This window comes from Schistocerca gregaria, chromosome X (assembly GCF_023897955.1).
Source record: "Schistocerca gregaria isolate iqSchGreg1 chromosome X, iqSchGreg1.2, whole genome shotgun sequence".
Lineage (NCBI taxonomy): Eukaryota > Metazoa > Arthropoda > Insecta > Orthoptera > Acrididae > Schistocerca > Schistocerca gregaria.
In genome coordinates this window covers 274,875,919-274,899,196 of record NC_064931.1, presented here as the reverse complement: position 1 = coordinate 274,899,196, position 23,278 = coordinate 274,875,919, and the positions used below count along the sequence as shown (strand labels likewise).

The following is a 23,278-nucleotide window of genomic DNA, read 5'->3' as shown; positions in this document are numbered from 1 at the left end:
AGATACTTTTGAAGTGTATTAATATTACGAGATCACTGTCTGTCTCGAAAATTATGAACTACACATTATCTGATCATAAATATCTGGACACCTATTAGTGGACATTAATTTGGTGTGTGTCCATCCTTCGCCTTTATGACCGGCTGAACCCTGCTACGGAAACATTCAGTGAGGTGCCTGAATGTCTATGGAGGATAACAGTCTATTCTTCCTAAACAGCCGAAACCACAGAAGGTAGTGTTGTTGGACGCTGGGGTCTGGAGAGAAGTCGACGTTCTTATTCATTCCGATGATGTTCTACATCTACATCTACATCCCTACTCCATAAGACACCTGACGGTGTGCGGCGGAAGGTACTTTCAGTACCTCTATCCGCTCTCCATTCTATTCCAGTCTCGTATTGTTCGTGGAAAGAAAGATTGTGGGTATGCCTCTGCGTGGGCTCTAACCTCTCTGATTTTATCCTCATGGTCTTTTCGCGGGATATACGTAGGAGGGAGCAATATACTGCTTGACTCCTCTGTGAAGGTATGTTCTCGAAACTTCAACAAAAGCCCGTACCGACCTACAGAGCGTCTCTCCTGCAGAGTCTTCCACTGCAATTTATCTATCATCTCCGTAACGCTTTCCCGATTACTAAATGATACTGTAACGAAGCGCGCTGCTCTCCGTTCGATCTTCTTTATTTCTTCTATGAACCCTATCTGGTACGGATCCCACACTGGTGAGCAATATTCAAGCAGTGGGCGAATAAGTGTACTGTAACCTACTTCCTTTGTTTTCAAATAGCACTTCCTTAGGATTCTTGTAATGAATCTCAATCTGGCATCTGCTTTACCGAAAATTAATTTTATATGGTTATTCCATTTTAAATCACTCCTAATGGCTACTCCCAGATAATTTATGGAATTAACTGCTTCCAGTTGCTGACCTGCTTTATTGTAGCTAAATGATAAAGGTTATTTCTTTCTGTGTATTCGCAACACATTACACTTGTCTACATTAAGATTCAATTGCAATTCCCCGCACCATGCGTCAATTCGTTGCAGATCCTCCGTTGGTTTCAAATCAGTACTCTGAACCGGCAAGTCCATTTCGGTTATGTTATTATCCACAAACCACTGTGTCACAGATGATGTTTTATGACAGGGTGCATTGTCATGCTGATACAGTCGCCGTTTCTGAACTGTTCCTCTACGGAACGCATTTAAAGTATTCTCTCCTTTCTCACCTATCGTTATCTTAAGTGCAATAAAGGGCACACCACCTAACCACGGAAAAGACCCCACACCGTAACCACATCCGTACTCACTGCTGGCGCAACTCATGATGGCAGGTAACGTTCCATTGGCCTAACCCAGACCCTTCCATCGAATTGCCAGTGTATAGAGTGATTCATCACTCCAAGTCACTCGCTTTCAGTCACCCACTGCCCAATGACGTCGCTGTTTACACCACATGAAGGTTGGCTAGCGCTGACTGCAGAAGTGTGTCTCTTATAAGGAGCTGCTCGACCATTGTACCCACTCTTTTTAACTGCCTATGCACAGTCATTGTGCTAGCTCGATTCCTGGTAGCATTTTGGAACTCAGGAGTGACTCTTTCCACTGATTTCATGTGGTTTTCATGGCCACCCTCCGCAATGCTTGACGGTCGCTGTTCGTCAGTACACGAGGTCTGCCTGGTCTTGGTTTAGCTGTGATTATTCTCTCGCGTTTCCATTCCACAATCAGATCGGCAACAGCTGACTTCAGCAACTTCAAAAGGGTTGAAACGTCCCCAATGGATCTGTTAGTCTGGTGACACACAAAAATTAGTACACGCTCGAATTCAGTGCGTTCAGCTGCCTGTTCTCCTGTTACTATATCTCTACTGTCAACACAGCCTCATTTTATACTGGCGCTTCAGCCTCTCTTGACATCTACTGGTCAGTTCCGCATTACGTACGGGTATTCGCATACTTTTGATCAGATAGTGTACGTGTATGTACACTCACGACCAATCGAATTGGAGATAACTGATATGTTGAAGAGAGAATACTCCCGCCGCAACGGTGAATGAGTTAATTCTGAGTGCCTCGTTTTTGGGACGTTGTCAAACCTTGTGCTGTCTGTTGGTGTGTCAGTAGAGCTTAGGACGGGCAAGAGTTGACGCGGTGCCAGCGCATTTAACCGCTGCCACATCGCAGATTCCCGGGAATGGGACATTCCATCTCCGAGGTTGCGTAGGCGCTGAGCTTTTGCGGTGCACCGTGTGAAGTATCAAGGGAAACTGTGTCAGAACGGGGTACTTAATGTTCAACAGTCATTTGAGGTACAAGAAAATTTTAATCAGCCGTTTTTGCCGATGATGCAGTAGTACAATGGAAAATTGCACTGAAATGCAGGAGGATCTGCAACGAATTGGCGCATGGTGCAGGGAATGGTAGTTGAATCTCAATGTAGGCAAGTGTGATGTGCTGCCAATACATAGAAAGAAAGATCCTTTATCATTTAGCTACAATATAACAGGTCAGCAACTGGAAGCATATAATTCAATAAATTATCTGGGAGTAGGCATTAGGAGTGACTTAAAATGGAATGATCATATTAAGTTGATCGTCGGCCAAGCAGATGCCAGACTGAGATTCATTGGAAGAATCCTAAGGAAATGCAATCCGAAAACAAAGTGAGTAGGTTACAGTACACTGCTTGAATATTGCCCACCAGTGTGGCATCCATGCCAGATATTGTTTATAGAAGAGATAGAGAAGATCGACGGAGAGCAGCGCGCTTCGTTACAGGATCATTTAGTAATCGCGAAAGCGTTACGGAGATGATAGATAAACTCCAGTGGAAGACTCTGCAGGAGAGACGCTCAGTAGCTCGGTACGGGCTTTTGTTAAAGTTTTGAGAACATACCTTCACCGATGAGTCAAGCAGTGTATTGCTCCATCCTACGTACATCTCGCGAAGAGACCATGAGGATAAAATCAGAGAGATTAGAGCCCACAGTGAGGCATACCGACAATCTTTCTTTCCACGAACAATACGAGACTGGAATAGAAGGGAGAACCGATAGAGGTACTCAAAGTACCCTCCGCCACACACCGCCAGGTGGCTTGCGGAGTATGGATGTAGCTGTAGATGTAGAAATTGATTCAAACCTCGTTGTTATACACTGAGATGACAGAAGTCATGTGATACCTCCTAATGTCGTGTCGGAACTCCTTTTTCCCTTTTGCAGCTCGAAGTGGCATGGACTCAAGAAGTCATTGGATGTCCACTGCAGAAATATTGACCTATACTGCCTCGATAGTCGTCCATAATTGCGAAAGTGTCGCCAGTGCAACATGTTTTGCACGACCTGACCTCTGTATTATGTCCAAAAATGTCCGACGGGATTCATGTCTGGCAGTCTAAGTGGACATTCGCTCGAATTGTCCAAAATTAATGGCAACAGTTGTGGCCCGGTGACATGGTATATTTTAATCTGTAAAAATTCAATCCATGAATGGCTGCAAATGGTCTCAAGTAGCCAAACATAAGAATTTCCTGTCAATGGACATTTCAGTTGGATCAGAGCACCCAGTTCACTGGATGTAAATACAGCCCACCCCATTACGGAGCAACCACCACATCACACAGTGCCTTGGTGATCCATGGCTTCATGGGGTCTGTGCCACACTCAAGCCCCTATCATCAGCTCTTACCAATTGAAATCAGGACTCATCTGACCACGCCACGATTTTCCAGTCGTCTAGGACGCAACCGATATGGTCACGAGCCCAGAAGAGACGCTGCAGACGATGTCGTGATGTTAGCAAAGGTACTCCCGTCGGTCGTCTGCTACTGTAGCCCTTAACACCAAATTTCGCCTCCCTGTCGTCATACAAAAGTTCGTTGTATGTCCCACATTAACTTCTCCCGTACTTCACGCAGTGCTGCTTGTCTGTTAGCGCTGACAACTCTACACAAACACCGCTGCTCTCGGTCGTTAAGTGAAGGCCACTGCGTCGTCCGCGGTGACAGGTAATGCCTGAAATTTGGTATTCTCGGCAGATTCTCGACACTGTGGATCTCGAAAGACTGAATATCCTAACGATTTCCAAAATGGAATATCCCATGCGTCTAGCTCCAACTGTCATTCTGCGTTCAAAGTTTGCTAATTCCCGTCGTGCGGCCATAATCACGTCGGAAACCTTTTCTGATGAATCTCCTTAGCACAGATGATAACTCCACTTATGCACTGCCCTTTTATACCTTTTGTACGCGAAACTACCGCCACGCCATCTGTTTATGTACATATCGCTATCCAATGACTTTTGCCACCTTAGTGTAATACTGGCTTTTAAAAATTACACCATATCAAAATTTAACTACCTAGCTTCCCATTTTTATTGAAAACTTTGAAAATTCTAATTTTATTGCGCCAGTGGTGGGGCAAAATGGGGAATAATGCTTGACATACTAAAATTAGTCATAAATGAGAATGATAACAGATTATGTATCGTTAACATACAAAAACTATTTATAAATGGCATGTAAGCTATAAACGTTTATGCTTCACATACAGTGCATAAATTGATATCCTGGTCTTCAATGTCAGCTTCCGTACATGAATTGTGAGCCAACTTGAGGCATAGCTACATCGAATCCAACCGTCGTCAGAGTAGTAAAAAGTAGTAAATGCTTTCAGCGGCTTCTTCTAATTCACCACTATCAATGGACGAATGCGGCTACTTTAGTTTTGAGGATGTTTTGGAACTTAAAGTACTCTTCTTAGTAATTTTCGCCGGCCGGAGTGGCCGTGCAGTTCTAGGCGCTACAGACTGGAACCGAGCGACTGCTACGGTCGCAGGTTCGAATCCTACCTCGGGCATGGATGTGTGTGACGTCCTTAGGTTAGTTAGGTTTAATTAGTTCTAAGTTCTAGGCGACTGCTGACCTCAGATGTTAAATCGCATAGTGCTCAGAGCCATTTTTTAGTAATTTTCGATCCAGATGTAGCTTCATTTTTTGCGTATTTCAGACTTTTTTTTGGACTTGTGGACTAATTCGAGGCATCTTTTTGCAGATTTAGGACTACATGGCTTGATTTTCTTCTTTGTTTCTTTTTCTCCACGCTAATTAGCTCGGTCTCATAAGGAGAAGGGATCAAAATATCTGTTTTGCGTCTATTTCTGTTACTGAAGTTCGCTTCGGTGTTTGCAACTAAATATCAGTGCTTGTTGTTGGTAAGAAATATTCAGTTCCAGAGACTTTCTTGTCAACAGTTCAAATTCCAGATTTTCTAAAGGCGTTAAGAGCATATACCCCATTCTGCCGCGAGACCACACTTTCAGGTAGGTAACATTCAGTGACCACCATGAAACATAATTAATATTTAATCTACAATCAGGAGCATGTTAACGATTTTGTTTAGCTGCAACAAACCAAAGTTTATTTCCATTTGGGACATTAAGCTCTGAATTTTGCAGAAATGTGTAGGAAAAGCACCTCGACACAGGAAAAAGGAAGAACACAGCACTTAATTGCGTCGATGCATTGCTAGATACTTCGTCTCGACCCTTGAAGATAGTTCTAACAGTATTCGAGAGATGGCAGCACACAGAAGGCAAAAAAACACCATTATCACGTTCTGCCACACCACCCCGTTCTGCCCCAAGTTCCACTACCGTGAGTACCTCCAGTTGGGGCAGATCACCGTCGGCCGAGCTAATTGCCATCTCGATAACATCGTCTATAGCGGATTGTAACACTTGTTTATTTATCTGTTGCTTTCGTTAGACCCACTGCCTCTGTTCATGTAATAGGTCGTGTTTTTAACATATTTGTGAAGTTGTTGCATATTGTAACCGATTACGAAGCTATGTCGCGCACAATAACAATAACAGTAATAATGATCGAGTAATATTTCCAGAATGAAATTTTCACACTGTAGCGGAGTGTGCGTTGGTATGAAACTTAGTGGCAGATTAAAACTGAATGCCGGACCGAGACTCGAACTCGAGAGCTTTGCCTTTCGCGGGCAAGTGCTCTACCGAGATACCCAGCACAACTCACGACCCGTCCTCACAGCATCAATTCTGCCAGTACTTCGGCTCCTACCTTCCAAACTTCACAGGGGCTCTTATGCGAAGTATTGTAAAAAATGTTATGTAATAGTAGCAATATTAGTTGAAAAAATTTATGCAAATATATTTGCTAAAAAACGAAAGCCGCGTGGGGTAGTACGTAGTTCTCGAAGGCGAGTGTTCATCAAAGACAAGCGTATGGTCGGGAGTTTCCCAGGGTAGTGTGGTAGGACTGCTATTATTCTTCGTGTAAATAAATGATATGCGGGTCAGGGTGAGCAGAAATCTGCGCCTGTTTTCTGAAGATGCTGTTGTGTACCGGGAGGTGTCGTCACTGAGTGACTGTGGGAGGGTACAAGATGACAGACAAAATTTCTAGTTGGTGTGATGAAAGGCAGGTAGCTTTACATTTAGAAAAATGTAATCTGATTAGGAAAAACAATCTCTTAATGTTCGAATAAGAATTAGTAGTGTGGTGCTTCACACAGTCACTTCGATTAAATACTTGGCGCAAAGTTGCAAAGTGATGTGAAATGGAACGAGCATGTAAGGATTGCCTTAGGGAAAGCGAATGGTCCACTTCGGTTTATTGGGTGAATTTTAGGAATGTTTTGATCATCTGTAAAGGCGAGTACGACCAATTCTTGAGTACTGCTCGAGTGTTTGGGATCCGCACCAGCTCGGATTAAAGGAAGACATCGAAGCATTTCAAAGGCGGGCTGCTAGGTTTGTTACCGGTAGGTTCGATCAACACGCAGTTATTACGAAGATGCTTCGGTAACTCAAATGGGAATCCCTGGAGGCGACGTTGCTTTCCAGGAACTCTATTGAGACAATTTAGAGAACCAGATGTGAAGTTGACTGTAGAACTATTCTACTTCCACCAACGTGCCTTTAGCGTAATGATCACAAAGATAAGGTAAGGGCACTTAGGGCTCTATTTGCGAGTGGAACAGGAAAGGCAAAGACTGGTAATGGTACAAGGTGCCCTCCGCCACGTGAATTACGGTGGCTTGCGGAGTATCTATGTAGATGTAGATATACAAACAAGATGAATGATTTTGTGGCTTACAGAGAGAAATGGCGACCTGATATGGAGAGCAAACGGCAATTGCTTCGACGTCCCTTACCTCTGAAGTCGGGGTCACCTTTGGAGACAAAATGTGTCCCTCGCAGTTGAATAGGAATGGTCCGTCCCAGCGGCGACGGCTATCGTCGCGACCCATCTGCCTCCTCTTTACGCCGCTAAAGGTCCTGACACGTGGTAATCTGTCGTAACCGAGGCCCTTACTGAATAAACATAACAGCCGGCGCCGCCTCTGAGGCCCTGACGTAAACCTCAGGTTGTCGCCTTATTTCAGAGAGTATTTTATTTGGAGCGTGATAAATGCAGAGCAGATTGTTACTAGCGTACCTGTGCGGGTTCTTTTTTTGTCGTTTTCGTCTAAAGGTTTAAAAAATTCTTAAGGCTCGCTTGACAAATATCTGCTGCACTGAATAAAACAAAAGCGAAACCAACTGAAATATCCCTTTTCATTAGCACTGTAGGCGAGGAACACTGGCTGCCGTCCTAGACGAGGCGAGGCCCCACGGTCAAGATTCTACTATCCAACGTAATTATCCGGTGGCATTCACTTTTTAAATAAGCATCGCTAACCTCGCTTTGAACCACGAGACAGGATTAATTATCTCAGGTCATGTTCTGCTGATGTTAACTTGTTGCTGTCTGACTGCTCTCAAAAAACCACTCATACGACCGCTATATCGATAGAGCTTCGCTTGCTAAACACTTAACCACATACAGTACTGGGTCTACATCTTCGATTCTCTGGATAGAACAGTCTTAGAATAATAATTCAAAAGATAAAAGACCACTATTCCATATATATAAACACGTTGGTTACTACAAGTGCAAGTGTTTTGTAACTATTATCAAATGTTGCCAAGTTCGTTCTTTCGACCGAAGCCTTCTTCCAGGTAACTATCAAATGTACAATTTGACAGATGATTACCGTCCGAAGGGACTGAGCACTATGGGACTTAACTTCTGAGGTCATCAGTTCCCTAGAACTTAGAACTACTTAAACCTAAGGACATCACACACATCCATGCCTGAGGCAGGATTCGGACCTGCGACCGTAGCGGTCACGCGGTTCCAAACTGAAGCGCTTAGAACCGCACTGCCACACCGGCAGGCCTTCACGTACTCAGCCCTGCAGTTACCCACTGATTATCGTAACCAACTTTCTAAAGATTTCTATCCCGTTTCCCCCATATACTTACATTAACTGCTGCCTCCTCGTAGGGCCCTCGTTACTATTATTTCAAATGTTTGACTCGTACCGTACTGTCCGCCCCGGTAGCTGCATGGTCAGCGTGACGGATTGTCAATCCTCTGGGCCCGGGTTCTCCTCCCAGGGGCTGGGTTTTGTGATGTCCTCGTCATCATCCTATCATCCTCATCGACTGCAGGTCGCCGAAGTGGCGTCAAATTGAAAGACCGACACCCGGCAAATGGCCTGCTCGACGGGGTCCTAGCCATACGATTAAATAAAATAAATAAATCATAGCGTACTGTGAAATTTTGATAACGGCATGACAAACTCCTGATACTTATGTCACGCCGGAAAATTCTCCGAAAGCATTCATTTATCTTTAGTTAGTATTCGTCGCATAAGCCAACTGCTGAAGAAGGAAGGCGAACTGCTTTTGAGCTACACAACGTACAAGTACCAAATGAAACCTCGCCCACCAAAATCAATATACGTAAAATTTACCTTGAACTGCTACTTCCTGACACACTACAAACGAATTCAGGTTATCCTGAATCTCGTAAAATTTTCTCATGACGCCGTACTTACCTTTACAGTCAGTTTAGATGCAAGTGTGTGGACGTTCAAAATTCAGCAGGTGATATCTATCCAAACATTCCACAGGATGCAGTCAGAATAAGCATCTCCGGTGCCCACAGAACAACGTCACTAGAATGAATCTTAGTGATACTTGAAACATATCCGACTGAGTTGCAGCTCAGGAGGTCGGATACCGAATATTGACTCCTAGAAGGCAAACTTGAAAAATTAAGGGGAACAAATGTTCTGAATAGGTCACCAAGTACTTATGCCATGAAATATTTATATAAATATGTGAATCTTCAGGCAGGAAGAGAACGTGAAGTTTGATTATGACCGACAGGACTGTCTCACTGAAGACCCAGCTACAGAAGAGATAGTGTAATGGCATACAGCAAATGTGACAGGCATATTGCTTTTAGGAGGTATCAAGAGTTTCCACTCCGGAGTTCATGAAAATGATCATCGTTTCGTGCCTGGTGTGCATTCCAAGACGAGAATTTATGCAATGTATTCCACCGAAAGAGAAAAGAAAGACAGCGCGTCAGCAGGGTCTAAAGTGAAGGACAACGTAGAGGACGACCGAAACAGTCTAAAAAAACTGTAGACCGACGTGGACATTTGTCAGAATGAAAGCGGTCACATTTTCAGTGCCACGCTGAGTTTCGAGCGTTCCGGATGTGGAATCATGAGCAGATGTGGCGGCTTGCCCTGTATCATCTGCAGACAGTACCATGTACACAAATTATGTGTAACATTGTCGCATTAATGTCTTTATATCTTTTTTGTAATGTTTATTCTCTGTAATATGATTATTTAGTTTGGCTCATTCTGCTCCTTTTTCTTACTGTATTCCCAAAACTTCTTCATCCTCTCACTATGGGGTTTTCTTCTTTCCAGCCTCTATGCGTTTTTTGAGTTTGAGATTACCGTCTGTCAGTTGTTTGGACGTGAACTTAACGAGAGCAGCTATTCTGGCAGTATATAGACTGTTAGTTGCGAATCGGTCAACAGCGACTTCTTTGACACACTTTTCGGTGTCAGACAGACGTCTTACTTTGGTTTCTCGGATCCAGTTTATGCTGTAGACGATTTCCTATGATTTGGGAGAATCATCCATTTCTGATAATATACCCCTAAAATTTAGGACGTTTTTCGTACAGTGGATCTATATACTTCCGTCAGGGACGTAGGTGATCTGAGTTTTTGCAGTTATCGCCTTAGACCCTGGCTCCGAATACCGAATACTTTTCTACATCTACATCTACATCCGTACTCCGCAAGCCACCTGACGGTGTGTGGCGGAGGGTACTTTGAGTACCTCTATCGGTTCCCCATTCTATTCCAGTCTCTTATTATTCGTAGAAAGAAAGATTGTCGGTATGCCTCAATGTGGGCTCTAATCTCTCTGATTTCATCCTCATGGTCTCTTCGCGAGATATACGTAGCAGGGAGCAATATACTGCTTTACTCCTCGTTGAAGGTTTGTTCTTGACACATTAATAAAAGCCCGTACCGAGCTACTGAGCGTCTCCCTTACAGAGTCTTCCACTGGAGTTTATCTACCATCTCCGTAACGCTTTCGCGATTACTAAATGATCCTGTAACGAAGCGCGCTGCTCTCCATTGGAACTCCTCTATCTCTTCTATTAACCCTATCTGGTACGGATCCCACACCGGTGAGCAGTATTCAAGCAGTGAGCGAACGAGTGTACTGTAACCTACTTGCTTTGTTTTCGGATTTCATTTCCTTAGGATTCTTCCAATGAGTCTCACTCTGGCACCTGCTTTACCGACGATTAATTTTATATGGTCATTCCATTTTAAATCCCTCCTAATGCCTACTCCCAGATAAGTTATGGAATTAACTGCTTCCAGTTGCTGACCTGTTATATTGTAGCTAAATGATAAAGGATCTTTCTTTCTATGTATTCGCAACACATTACACTTGTCCACATTGAGATTCATTTGCCATTCGCTGCACCATGCGTGAATTCGTTGCAGATTCTCCTGCATTTCAGTAGAATTTTCCATTGTTACAACCTCTCTATATACTACAGCATCATCCTCAAAAAGCTTCAGTGAATTTCCGATGCTATCCACAAGGTCATTTATGTATATTGTGAATAGCAACGGTCCTTCGACACTCCCCTTTTCTCAGTATCCGTCGTTCTATTTTCTGACGGAACTGGTGTTAGTTAAATACAATGTCTCAGCTGCCTAGAGTGCTTCTGGTAAACGACTGGCCGAAAGGGATTGCTTATTACATATATTCAAAGTGATTGTACAGACTTTGCACAATTCTTCTACACGAGTTTTGTTTGTCATTCATTCTTCCTCAATGTTCGTGATAATTTCATGTTAAATATTTCGAGTGTTTCCCCTGTATGATTTTTCCATATGTCGTCGTGACGGATACCAGGTCTGTATGCTTGGAACCTTTGTTGTCTCATCATCCACAGGATATTAATGTAGGGCATTAAAGAGTATGGTATGATTAGTTGCCGCGCAGGATTAACCGAGTGGTCTAGGCGCTGCAGTCATGGACTGTGTGACTGATTCCGGCGGAGGTTCGAGTCCTCCCTCGGGCATGGGTGTGTGTGTTTGTGCTTAGGATGGTTTAGGTTAAGTAGTGTGTAAGCTTAGGGACTGATGACCTTAGCAGTTAAGTCCCATAAGATTTCACACACCTTTGAACCTTCATGATCAGTTGGGCCAAAAGCTTTTTAAAAATTACCAAACATGACTTCTGTGCGAAACGACTGGCGGCGCTTAATTGGTTTTGATGTTTGGTTCTATATTTCTAAAACATTATGCTAGTTCTCTGAACTTTTGTGGCTATTCAAAATTTTGGGAACGTATGGAAGTGAAAGTAGAAGAATCCATCAAATACAGACAACTATCAGAATAATGGAATCCTCTAAAACATCGCTGTTTACATGGAGTTTCACAGCCTTTAATCTTTCTTGTCAGGTTTTAACCTTTCGTACATTAGTGGTACTGGTGTGCTACTTGCAGAGTACCTTCTGCATCCACATCTACATACATACTCCAAAAGCGACCGCACGGTACGTGGCGGAGGGTATCTCTGCTAATCTTTTCCCTTCCTGTTCCATTTGCAAATAGAGCGAGAGAAAACGGCTCTCTATATTCCTGTGTACGAGCTCTAATATCTCTTACATTATCTGCGTGGCCCTTAAGCGAACTGTACGTGGGCGACAGTAAAATCGTTCTGCAGACAGCTTCAAATGCCGGTTCTCTGAATTTTCTCAGTGAATGTCGCCTTCCGTCCACCGATTCCCACTCGAGTTTCCGAAGCATCTCCGTATTGCTTGCGTGTGGATCGAACCCACCGGTAACAAACCTAGCAGCCTGTGTCTGAACTGCTACGATGTCTCTGAGTCGAACTAGTGTTCTATACGCGGTCTCCATTACAGATGAACCACACTTTCCTAAAATTCTCCCAATAAGCCGAAGTCGACTATTCGACTTCCTAACTAAAATCTTTTCATGCTCATTCTTTTTCACATCGCCTTGAAACGTTACGCCTAGACATTTAATCGACTTGACTGTACCAGGTACCACACTACTAACGCTGTATTCGAACATTACAGGATTGTTTTTCGTACTCATCTGCATTAACTTAGTTTTTTCTACATTCAGAATCACATCAATTTTGTCTAAGGTATCCTATATCCTCCTATAGTCAGTCAACGACGGCACCTTTCCGTACACCACAGTATCATCAGCAATTAGCCGCAGATTGCTGCTCACCCTGTCCTTAAACTGTGTAGCACCTAGTCCGTCAGCTACGTTGTGGAATAAATTTGCACTATCTTTTCTGCTCTAAAATCGAAATTTATTCTCATAACAATTAACGCATGCCTATATAGAACTGACAGTGTGAATAGTAGCATAGTTGTCTACTATTTGTAGTGGAGTAGCATCTGTATCGATAGAGTGGGTGGCCTGAAATGCGAATATAGGAGAACCACAGATAGTGTGGGATACTTGCGTTTCTCGGGTTTGGCGCAAAACAGCGGACGCATGCAGTGCTTGGAATACAGTGCAGACATCACTCCGTAATTTGTTATATCTTGAGTGATGTAGATATTGAGTTTGTGTCACAAGTAAATTTTATTTGTCTCTGAGTGTCAACAGTGGTGAACAGTGTAAATGTAAGAAGTAACACTGTCATGCTAGTATTAACATTTAAGTATTTTGATGTAGATTTATCGTAATAATGAAATTCTTCTCACTCAAGCCGGTTTCCGTTTCTGCCATGCTTTAATGTGCAATGTGTCAGGCAGTACTGACTACACTAAAGTCGCGTAGTATGGGCCCTATAAGCAGTGTTTGTTTTTAAAACACGATGCCAAGGTGGAAGATGAAACGTGCCCGTGAGAATCGAGTGGAGTGATCCGAGACTGGAATGAAGCAAGCTATTTCAAGTGTTTTTGAATACAAAATGGCCGATAGTTTTAATGTTCTAGAACTACACTGCAAAGGAGATTAATAAAATCATTCTAGAGAATCTGTGGTACCCCATATGGGCTTTTCAAAACCAACATTTGAAGGAAATTACGAAGAAGTGTTTGTAGCACACACGAGAAATTTAGATTCCAGATATCGCTCGATGAGATTGAGTTTCAAAAGTTGACTTAAATTTGGCACAAATTTTAAAACTCCCTCGCAGATTTAACAGAGAAAAGAAATTGGCAGGTGACGATTTCTATAAAAACTTTATGAAAAAGAATCCAGAATTGTCACGTGGAAGTGCTCAGTCCACAAGTTCAGTGCCCTGTGTCACGTTCAGTAGAAAAGTTCAAACCAACTGCCTTTTTTTATCTTGTTATTTGGCTACCTAAACAGGTTAATTTGTCTTTAACCACAAAACACCTTGTTTATTTAAAAAAATTATGTTTTGTTCTATGGCCCTTGGCACCAGACACTTTTCCTAACATATCGTTTTGTAAGTCTTAGAAAATATTTTCTTGCTTTGTGTCTTTTTGGTTCGAAATCTTTTTTCTTTTAGTATTTACATCAAAACAAATGTTCAAGGACAGGTTTTATGCCACTATACTTTGTTTCAAAACAATAACAACTTTTTTTGCCAGATTTGACTTAAGGGTACCACATTAGCCGCCGTTCCCGTAATTCTTGTCCATAATCCGACATTAGAGAGCAACGAGAAGATCAATGAAATATCGTGAAATCGTGGTTCTCAGAAACGCATTTGTTACCTTCACGAAGCATTTCTTTCAAAGCATCAGCTTTCTTGGGGATGTGTCTAAACCACAGCATGGCAATAGCGTTGTGTGGAGTGGAATACGGACCATGATGAAATGAAAATGAAACGAGAAATTCAATGCAAATTACTGACGCAGGCAAAGATTATAATGTGTAACGTAGATTATCGAGGCTGTTTTTTATGGTAGTAGCAGATATATAGTAAAAAAAAATATTGACATACTATAATAAGAAATGGAGAGCAGGGGGAAACCATTCAAAACTGAGATATTGAAAGAAAGGAAACGAGAACAAATTTCCATTTCTCTATTTTTTTAGCCAGTTGCCAGTTATTGCACCAGGAGGAAATCTTCCGTAGTTCAGAATGGGGACTTCAGTAGGTGCTAGGATCACAAACCTCGTCTGTGAACAGTCTGAGCTTAGAGACAAAATTATTTACCAAGTAGTTTAGACATACTACTTAAGGTAGTGGCTATTTTCTATTTCCGAGAGGCGCACAAGAAGTTATGTACATCTTCCCCAGCAAATCATCTTCTGTTCTAAAGGTAGGGTTGTTATCAATCCAAAGGTTGTTTCTAACATCCGATTGCTTTATTATGCGTGGACCTACTGGAGGATGGTCTGTGGTACAGTAGAAGGTACTATCACAGCTGTGGAGTATATGAACATTACTGTGACCAACAGCATCCCATCATGCTTGATGTCATCCCCGACGCCAGCGACATCTTGCAGCAGAATAACTGTATGTGTAACAAAACCAGAATTGTGCTCCAGTGATTTGAGAAATTTTACAGTGAACGTATGTTGATGTGTAGGCCATCATATTCGCCTGATCTGAGCCCAGTGGGACACATCTTGAACGCTATCGGGCGGCAGCTACGTGTCCCCAAAAACGGGCCCCTAATGTGCGGGAACTGCGTGACTCTGGCAGAGACATCTGGTGCCACATACCTCCGGAAACCTACCAAGAACTTGCCGAATCCATACCACAAAGAATCGCGACTGTACTGCGTCCCAAAAGTGGAGCAGTACACTATTAAGCAGATCACAATCAGTTTTCTGCTATATTGCCAGGTCCTTTACGTCTCGATTTCATGCGATCCATTACTTCCTTCTCAATACCGGTGCATGTGCTGCCGTCCGTCACATCATTCAGAATCTGAAATCTCTTCCTCCTTCGCCACCTCTTTCCTTCCACATACCTTCTTAAGTTTGTCTTGTAAGCCTCTTCTTCATTCTTAATAGATGTCCAATCCAGTTTCGTTTCCTTCTATCACATCCAGTAATTGTTTTTGCTCTCCCAATCTTCTCATTACCTCTACAGTTTTCACTCTATCCATCCAAATTATTCTTTCAATCCTCCGCCATGTCGAAGTTTCAAAAACCTCAATCCTTGTTCCGTGTTTTTTCCTCAGTTTCCACGTTTCATACAGGAGGACACTCCTTACAAAACATTGTATTAGCCTTTTCCTTAAATGTAAAATAATGTAGTCTCCATTTCATATTAAGCTTTTATTCTCATCAGTTGTACCCTGATTAGTTTGTGCAATGTCGAGTAAAGTGTTGGTACGTAAACCATGAAGAACTGACGATTTCGGTAATCTCTAATAAATTTTCTTGATAGACTGCATTCTCCACTTTTAGTTTAGGACCGCGAAATCTTTTTATATGAGCTGTGAGCCACCTTATCACATGCAGCAAATGACCCACGCTTTTAGGTGAACGTGACATTCGTGCCTAAGTTGTTGGTGTACCTGCTCTAAATTTTATTTGTAGAGCACATTTTTAGGCAGAAATGATTCAGCCGAAGCAGTTCCAATTTTCGACAAATAATTATTTCATAACAGTAACCCAGAATAAAATGTGAGTCAGTTAAACAATATGAGTGAGAGAAGACAGCGACCGTTGTAAATCGATTCCTCTTACTCGACAGTTTATTGGTGCTAAAGCGAGAGGAACAGAAATGTGATTTAGAGCATGAGCTTCAAGGGAAGTGACTTAGCAGTGGGCGATCTGTTAGCTTACGCAATGGCAGCTGAAATGGACGCTTTGCGCTGCCATCGCGAGTTCCGTGCCACTTGTGGCCGCTGCCAGCTCCAACAGCGCAGTTCTGCTGACCGCACTAGATTCCTTCTCTGAACTTCTACCTTATTATTTCTGCCTGATGCTTTTATCTCGCACGAGACTGTTCGATTCGTCAAACCTACCCATTAAATCTAAGAAAATTACAATTATTCATCAGACGTTCGGATTGCATTTATGCATAATAACCTCTTCCATAGATTCTGTATTGATCTAAATGTAAGCGTAAGTCCCTTAGAATATACCGAGAATCGTCTCTTGACACGAGAGGAACAATCCATTCGAAACTCTTGGCGGCTGTATGTATTGTGATGTGGGCTCTAGTGTTCAATGCACAAGTTTTTCACTTCATATTTCATGTTGAATGTGAGCAGCAAATAAATTTTACTTGTCTGAGACAGTACCATAGCCTAACATATCACAAAAAATTTCCGTAAGAGGTGCCTCCTATAAATCCTAATGGTTACGTTTTCCTTCGGATGTTGCTCACAAAATTATTTAAAAATATCGTGCTGCATTTGCGAGTGTTTGATCTGCCTGGACATCGAGGCATTTGCCTCGGTTATTTTGCAAGTTGAGCCTCTGCGTTGCACGATCGAAAATAATAATTTAAACTGGTAATTTGATTCAGTAGTTGCATTAAATCTCTATCATTTCTGAGCACAGAGCAGGCCCATCCGTGAACTTCTTTTTACTCTCCGCTAGCTTCTTTCACCTGTAAAATGAATGTCTCTTCAACTTTTACTTCCTTCTCATCCAATACGATTTATATGTAGGGTAGTAATTTCCTGTTTGTTGTATGTTCGCACTTACGTTCCGACTTCGTATACCGTATTCGTTCAAATGGCTCTGAGCACTATGGGACTTAACATCTGAGGTCATAAGTCCCCTATAACTTAGAACTACTTAAACCTAACTAACCTAAGGATATGACACACATCCATGCCCGAGGCAGGATTCGAACCTGCGACCGTAGCGGTCGCGCGGTTCCAGACTTAAGCGCCTAGAACCGCTCGGCCACTCCAGCCGGCACCGTATTCGTAAGCAGGGAGAACAGATCGCTGTTTTCCTCTAAAAAGTCCCACTCCAATGAATGTTTCAAGTATTTAGAACATCCAAAAATAAACTATGTGTTTTACTTATTTTCTTGCTACTCCTGAACGTAACTCCGTTAGTTGGTTGTCTGAAGCCGTTATTTGCTCTAAACTGCACTGTTCGCTTCAGATGTTCCATCGGTAGTGAAGAATATTTACCGGACTCGTTCAAGGTACAAGACTTGACCTCGTGTAAAGTGCTGCTGAGGTATTTGTTCTGCCCTTTCATTACACATCTATTTTAGTGCATAACTTTTTTACGTTTTCGAATGGTTTTGCGTAGTTGTCATTTTGCTCTTTTTTGTAAATTGTCAGGATAACGCTGTAGGAATACCCCTGCCGCTTCATAACATTGAAAATTAAGCTATCACTAACATTCTAATTTCCGACCTGATTTTACTGATTTTCACTGCATATCATTGATTCCCTCCTTAATTTTTCATAATTGCCATTGCCTTCTAGTAGAGGCAATTGAAAGTTTCGTTCCGGGAAAGAGAGGGAAGGGCAGAAGAAGGCTACAGATTCTAGATGATGTCAGCAGGCTACAAAGAGGGTACCAAAGAATGAAGAGGAACGCAGATGAATGGAAGGCTATGCAGTCAAAACCTGCCGCAAGGTAGACGACCCAATGATGATGACGGTCTAAAAGAGAGGTCAAATTTGTGTTATAGGAGTCGCGCAAGATTTTTGCTCCTAACCTTTTCATCTGTCGTAATACTCAGGAGTAATTCTGCGAGGTATAAACTTACACGATTATCAGTCTGTTATTTCTTTTGTACTTAACTGAGGATGGTCAGTGACACCCAAACGGCGCCCCGTAACAGTCCATCCGCTCTCAGCGAGCACGGCGCACGATGAAACGTGACCCCAGACGGTCGGCGGGACAGGCTACAATGAGACCACGGACACAGACAATGGCCGGCGGTCGTTTCTCGGACGATCCACGTTTCAGCTTTGACTGCAGTAATAGATGCACTCGATACGGTAGCGGGTCTCATGTTCCGGCAAGCAGTATGAAGGGCCGTGCAAGATTGTCGTGTCGGGTATCATCGAGTGCCGGGGATAACGATCCCGGCAGGATCGATGCCTGGAACCTGTATGCCTCGACCACTAAATACGAAAAGTTATAAGAAGCCAATTTTTTACTGTTCTTCCCCCAAGTTAAGGCCACCTAATTCCATCAGTCAGCGTTCGTTCACTTGTTGACCGTAACACCAAAGCCTCGGTCACTGTTCAGCAGACATCGACCGTCGGTTGGCTTGTGCGGTCGCCGGATTATCACGTGTGGGATTTTGCGTTTGAGACATCAGTGTCATACAGGTGTCTGCTAGTTAGACAGTGCCCGAATCCAGTATACAGCAGTACAGTGGGTGATATGTTTCGGAACGGAATGACCAACCGATTTCAATCTCCGAAGAATAACCTCTGGCCCTTTATGAAAATAAAGTACACAGACATTGAAATCATTGTGATAGGACGGGAGATTACCCGATGGTACTATAATTACCATTAATGAAACCTTTATTACAATGAAAGATATTTGTAATTGTAATCGTAGTAAAAGCACAAGTGTAAGTAATTTTGCTGTATACAATCACAACAGTACAAATAGCTAAGTAGTAGTAGTAGTAGTAGTGGTAGTAGTAGCAGTAGCAGTTGTTCAGAACATGTAAGCTAAAATAGTAAACTATTAGTTCGAACGGTAATAAATTCTAACTGGTAATGATGTTGAACAAGGTACAAGAACTAAGGACAGTAGTAGAATACTGCCCAGGTAGAAACGTATGCCTCTTTTTCTGCAACAGGTAAGAAGATTGGAACGTGAATGAAAGTCCATGGAAAAGATAAGTGGTGCACCGAGTTAGAACATTTTTATTTTTATCATACTAAAAATTGGAGTAGATAAAAAAAATTTGAAATTTAAAATACAGTTTTCTGTCTAATAAATGTAAACTAAGTGTAATCTGTAACGGTCAATTTTAGCCATGTGGATAAATGATAAACTGGAAATAAGTGCACCCGAAGGTGATACATGAACTGCGTGTCTGATTTGCTGACAGGACGTACAATACCTCTTAATGCTACGCATGGTGAGTGGTGAGTTTCCACAATAGTTCTTTCATGCCAGTGAAAGAGCTTGAAACTTTATCGGCTTAGGCTTACATCACTGTTCGTCATCGTGTGATACTATTTTCTGTTAGTCAGTTAATTAATTTTATGCTCCGCGGAAAGACTCTGTTCACAGTCTGCATGTACATGCTTGCTTGTGTGGCTACATGCTGACCATCTACAGATCAAGAAACACAACAATGGCCAAAAGTCAGTTAAAGTGAGCGTATTAATCTTCGAGAGAATTCATGGCTACTTAAGTTTAGCAACAAATTAAATATCTTTCTACTTTATACTGCTCATGCTCGTAGTTATTATTTTAAATTAGTCCATAAAAAGAGAGAGTCGTTGAGAAGAAACTATTTGATATCAGATTTCAAATTTACCTTGTCGCCTGCCAATCATTTATTTTATTGAATAAATGACTGAAGATGTTTGTGACTGTATACTGAACACCTTTCTGAGCGCCTGGTAACTATAATCAAGGGTACTGGAGATAATTTTTTCATCTGATAATGTGGCGGTGGATATACTATTCACAATTATTCATGAATTGTAATAAATTAGAAGCACAATGTGGTGGATATTCTACAGTACTCATTTATTACGGTAAACTGTTTTGGACTCACAAGGCCTTCATCTGACTTTAACTGACTATCATCGCCAAAGAGTGTAGAATACTAGTGAACTACACAGAGAAAGAAAAACAACTGAAAACGATATTAGACAGAGAGCGGTGCAAACACATAGTCAGTGCACTCTCGATATGTATCATCTTTTTCAGTGTTGTTCACTATATTGCACACCCATTTGACGACGACAGTCACTTAAAATCTGATGATGACCTTGTACGCCGAAAATCGGCTTTCGAAATAACATAGTTACTCAATACTGTGCTTTTGATATATAATTATGTAGTTTTAGTACCAAGAAGCGACCGAAGGATCAGTTAACACGTGATGAATTATGCCTAACAGAGTCCTCGCTTTTATGCAAACAACCTGTTTTACAGTTATGAATTATCTCAAAAAACTACGACGTAAGACGTTAATGAGTGGAAATGTGGAACACCTATAAAATGTTTACTTTTCATAACTAGCATATTACACACAGAGAAAAAAATTGCTTAAATCAGTTATCTAGAGGCTCAATAATGCTTTTCCTCCCATTTAAAATGGTCCTCAAAAAGTATATTCAAACATCTACAACAGTCTACCCCAGTCATTCATACCTATTCGTGTGCTATGTTAACTGCCACTGTCGTTCTATCTCATGTGCAAAACTTAATATACTATGTTTCTTTTAACTAAAGGAAAGCCTATTTGTACTTTACAATACTTAAAAATTAGCAGTTTCGGCTGTTGCTGTCTTTTTAAAATGAGTAGTTATAACTCTGTGTCTCCTACAAACATTATCAACTGTTCCTGACGTTAAATGTTTATTCAGTCGCGACGTTTGTGTGTAATTATCAACTAACAGTAACAAATAACATGCAGCTGTGCCGGAAATGACGTAATTTCGCCCGGAACAGTGACTTCTTGTTTCCATGGATTGTAGTTAAAACGCCTCATAGATAGCTATGTAAAAATAAGCCCTAGAAAAATTTCTGCGCCTGGGGCACTGCGACTTTAATTCTCACGGCGCGAAAATGTCATCTGCATCTCCTACGCATATAGTGTGTTTCAGAACGAGGTTTAAAAAAAATTGCGGACAGGTTTCACGCACCAAAACAAGAAAATATGTCCAGTAAACATGAGCTCTAAAATGCAAACCTTAAGGACTATGAGCACTTGTTCATACTCCATACCACGAACCGCATCTCTTCTACTGCAAGCTCTTTGCTTTCCATATTTTGGGAGGAGGTAGTATGGACCAAAACAAGAAAAAGATGTTCAGGAAACATTGGCTTTAAAACGCTTACATTGGGAGTTACTAGCACTTGTTCAGCTTCTCTACAGTGAAACACATCTCATCTACTGAACAAGAGCTCATAGTCTTTAACGTATGCATTTTAAAGCCCATGTCTATAGGGCTTTCTCTTGTTTGGTGCAAGGAACGTGCCCTCAGATTTTTAAAACTTCATTTTCAAACACCCTGTAGACGGACATAGCATGCTGTCTACTGATTATGGCTCTGTAAATTTTAATCTGCTGCTTGTTGCAGATCTAATCATACTCTATGCTTTTTTATACTAACAAATCTAATTCTTTTAGACTTTCCACAAACAGTAGTACCTGAACTTTCCAACCATAACGTATGATAAGTCAATCTCTTATAAATAGTGCGTGTGTGAGTTTTCCTTTTATTTGTCGGTGGAAATTTAATGTTGTTGCCATCAAGTGTATATGCATTTATACGAATTAAATAAACCTATACTCACAAGTAATCTAAACGTAATAATTTTCGAAGTAGTTACATTTTGAGATATCTTGACGGAAACACATAGATGCTGTGTATTATAATAAGTGTTTATCGATGGAATTCAGAAATATTATTATCATTTTCTTCTTACTGTATAATACTTTTGCCAACGGCCTTGTCGCAGTTATAACACCGGTTCCCATCAGATCACCGAAGTTAAGCGCTGCCGGGCTGGGCTAGCACTTGTTTGGGTGACCATCTGGTCTTCCGAGCGCCGTTGGCAAGCGGGGTGCACTCAGCCCTTGTGAGGCAAACTGAGGAGCTACTTGACTGAGAAGTAGCGGCTCCGGTCTCGTAAACTGACATACGGCAGGCAGAGCAGTGTGCTGACCACAGGTCCCTTCATATCCGCATCCAGTGACGCTTGTGGATGACACGGCGGCTGGTAGGTACCGTTGGTCCTGCATGGCCTGTTCAGGCGGTGTTTAGTTTTTTATAACACTTTTATCATCATCATCATCATCATCATCATTTAAGACTGAAAATGCCTTTCAGCGTTCAGTCTGGAGCATAGTCCCCCTTATAAACTTCCTCCATGATCCCCTGTTCAGTGCTAACATTGGTGCCTCTTCTGATGTTAAGCCTATTACTTCAAAATCATTCTTAACCGAATCCAGATACCTTCTCCTTGCTCTACCCCGACTCCTCCTACCCTCTACTGCTGAACCCATGAGTCTCTTGGGTAACCTTGCTTCTCCCATGCGTGTAACATGACCCCATCATCTAAGCCTGTTCGCCCTGACTGCTACATCTATAGAGTTCATTCCCAGTTTTTCTTTGGTTTCCTCATTGTGGACACCCTCCTGCCATTGTTCCCATCTACTAGTACCTGCAATCATCGTAGCTACTTTTATATCCGTAACCTCGACCTTATTGATAAGGTAACCTGAATCCACCCAGCTTTCGCTCCCATACAACAAAGTTGGTCGAAAGATTAAACGGTGCACAGATAACTTAGTTTTGGTACTGACTTCCTTCTTGCAGAAGAGAGTAGACCATAGCTGAGCGCTCACTGCATCAGCTTTGCTACACCTCGCTTCCAGTTCTTTCACTATGTTGCCATCCTGTGAAAATATGCATCCTAAGTACTTGAAACCGTCCACCTGTTCTAACTTTGTTCTTCCTATTTGGCACTCAGTCCGTTTATATGTCTTTCCCATTGACATTACTTTCGTTTTGGAGATGCTAATCTTCATACCATAGTCCTTACATTTCTAATATAGCTCTGAAATATTACTTTGCAAACTTTCAGTCGAATCTACCATCACAACTAAGTCATCCGCATATGCGAGACTGCTTATTTTGTGTCCACTTATCTTAATCTCACCCAGTCAGTCTATTGTTTTCAACATATGATCCATAAATAATATGAACAACAGTGGAGACAGGTTACAGCTTTGTCTTACCCCTGAAAC

General features: G+C 41.9%; 1 protein-coding gene and 1 pseudogene across 3 annotated transcripts in view; both read left to right on the top strand.

The window, feature by feature from the left end:
• Positions 1 to 23,278, top strand: part of LOC126297651 (proto-oncogene tyrosine-protein kinase ROS) — a 514,014-nt gene that overhangs the window by 36,565 nt on the left and 454,171 nt on the right. The window lies entirely within an intron of this gene.
• Positions 21,969 to 22,086, top strand: LOC126299640 (5S ribosomal RNA; annotated as a pseudogene).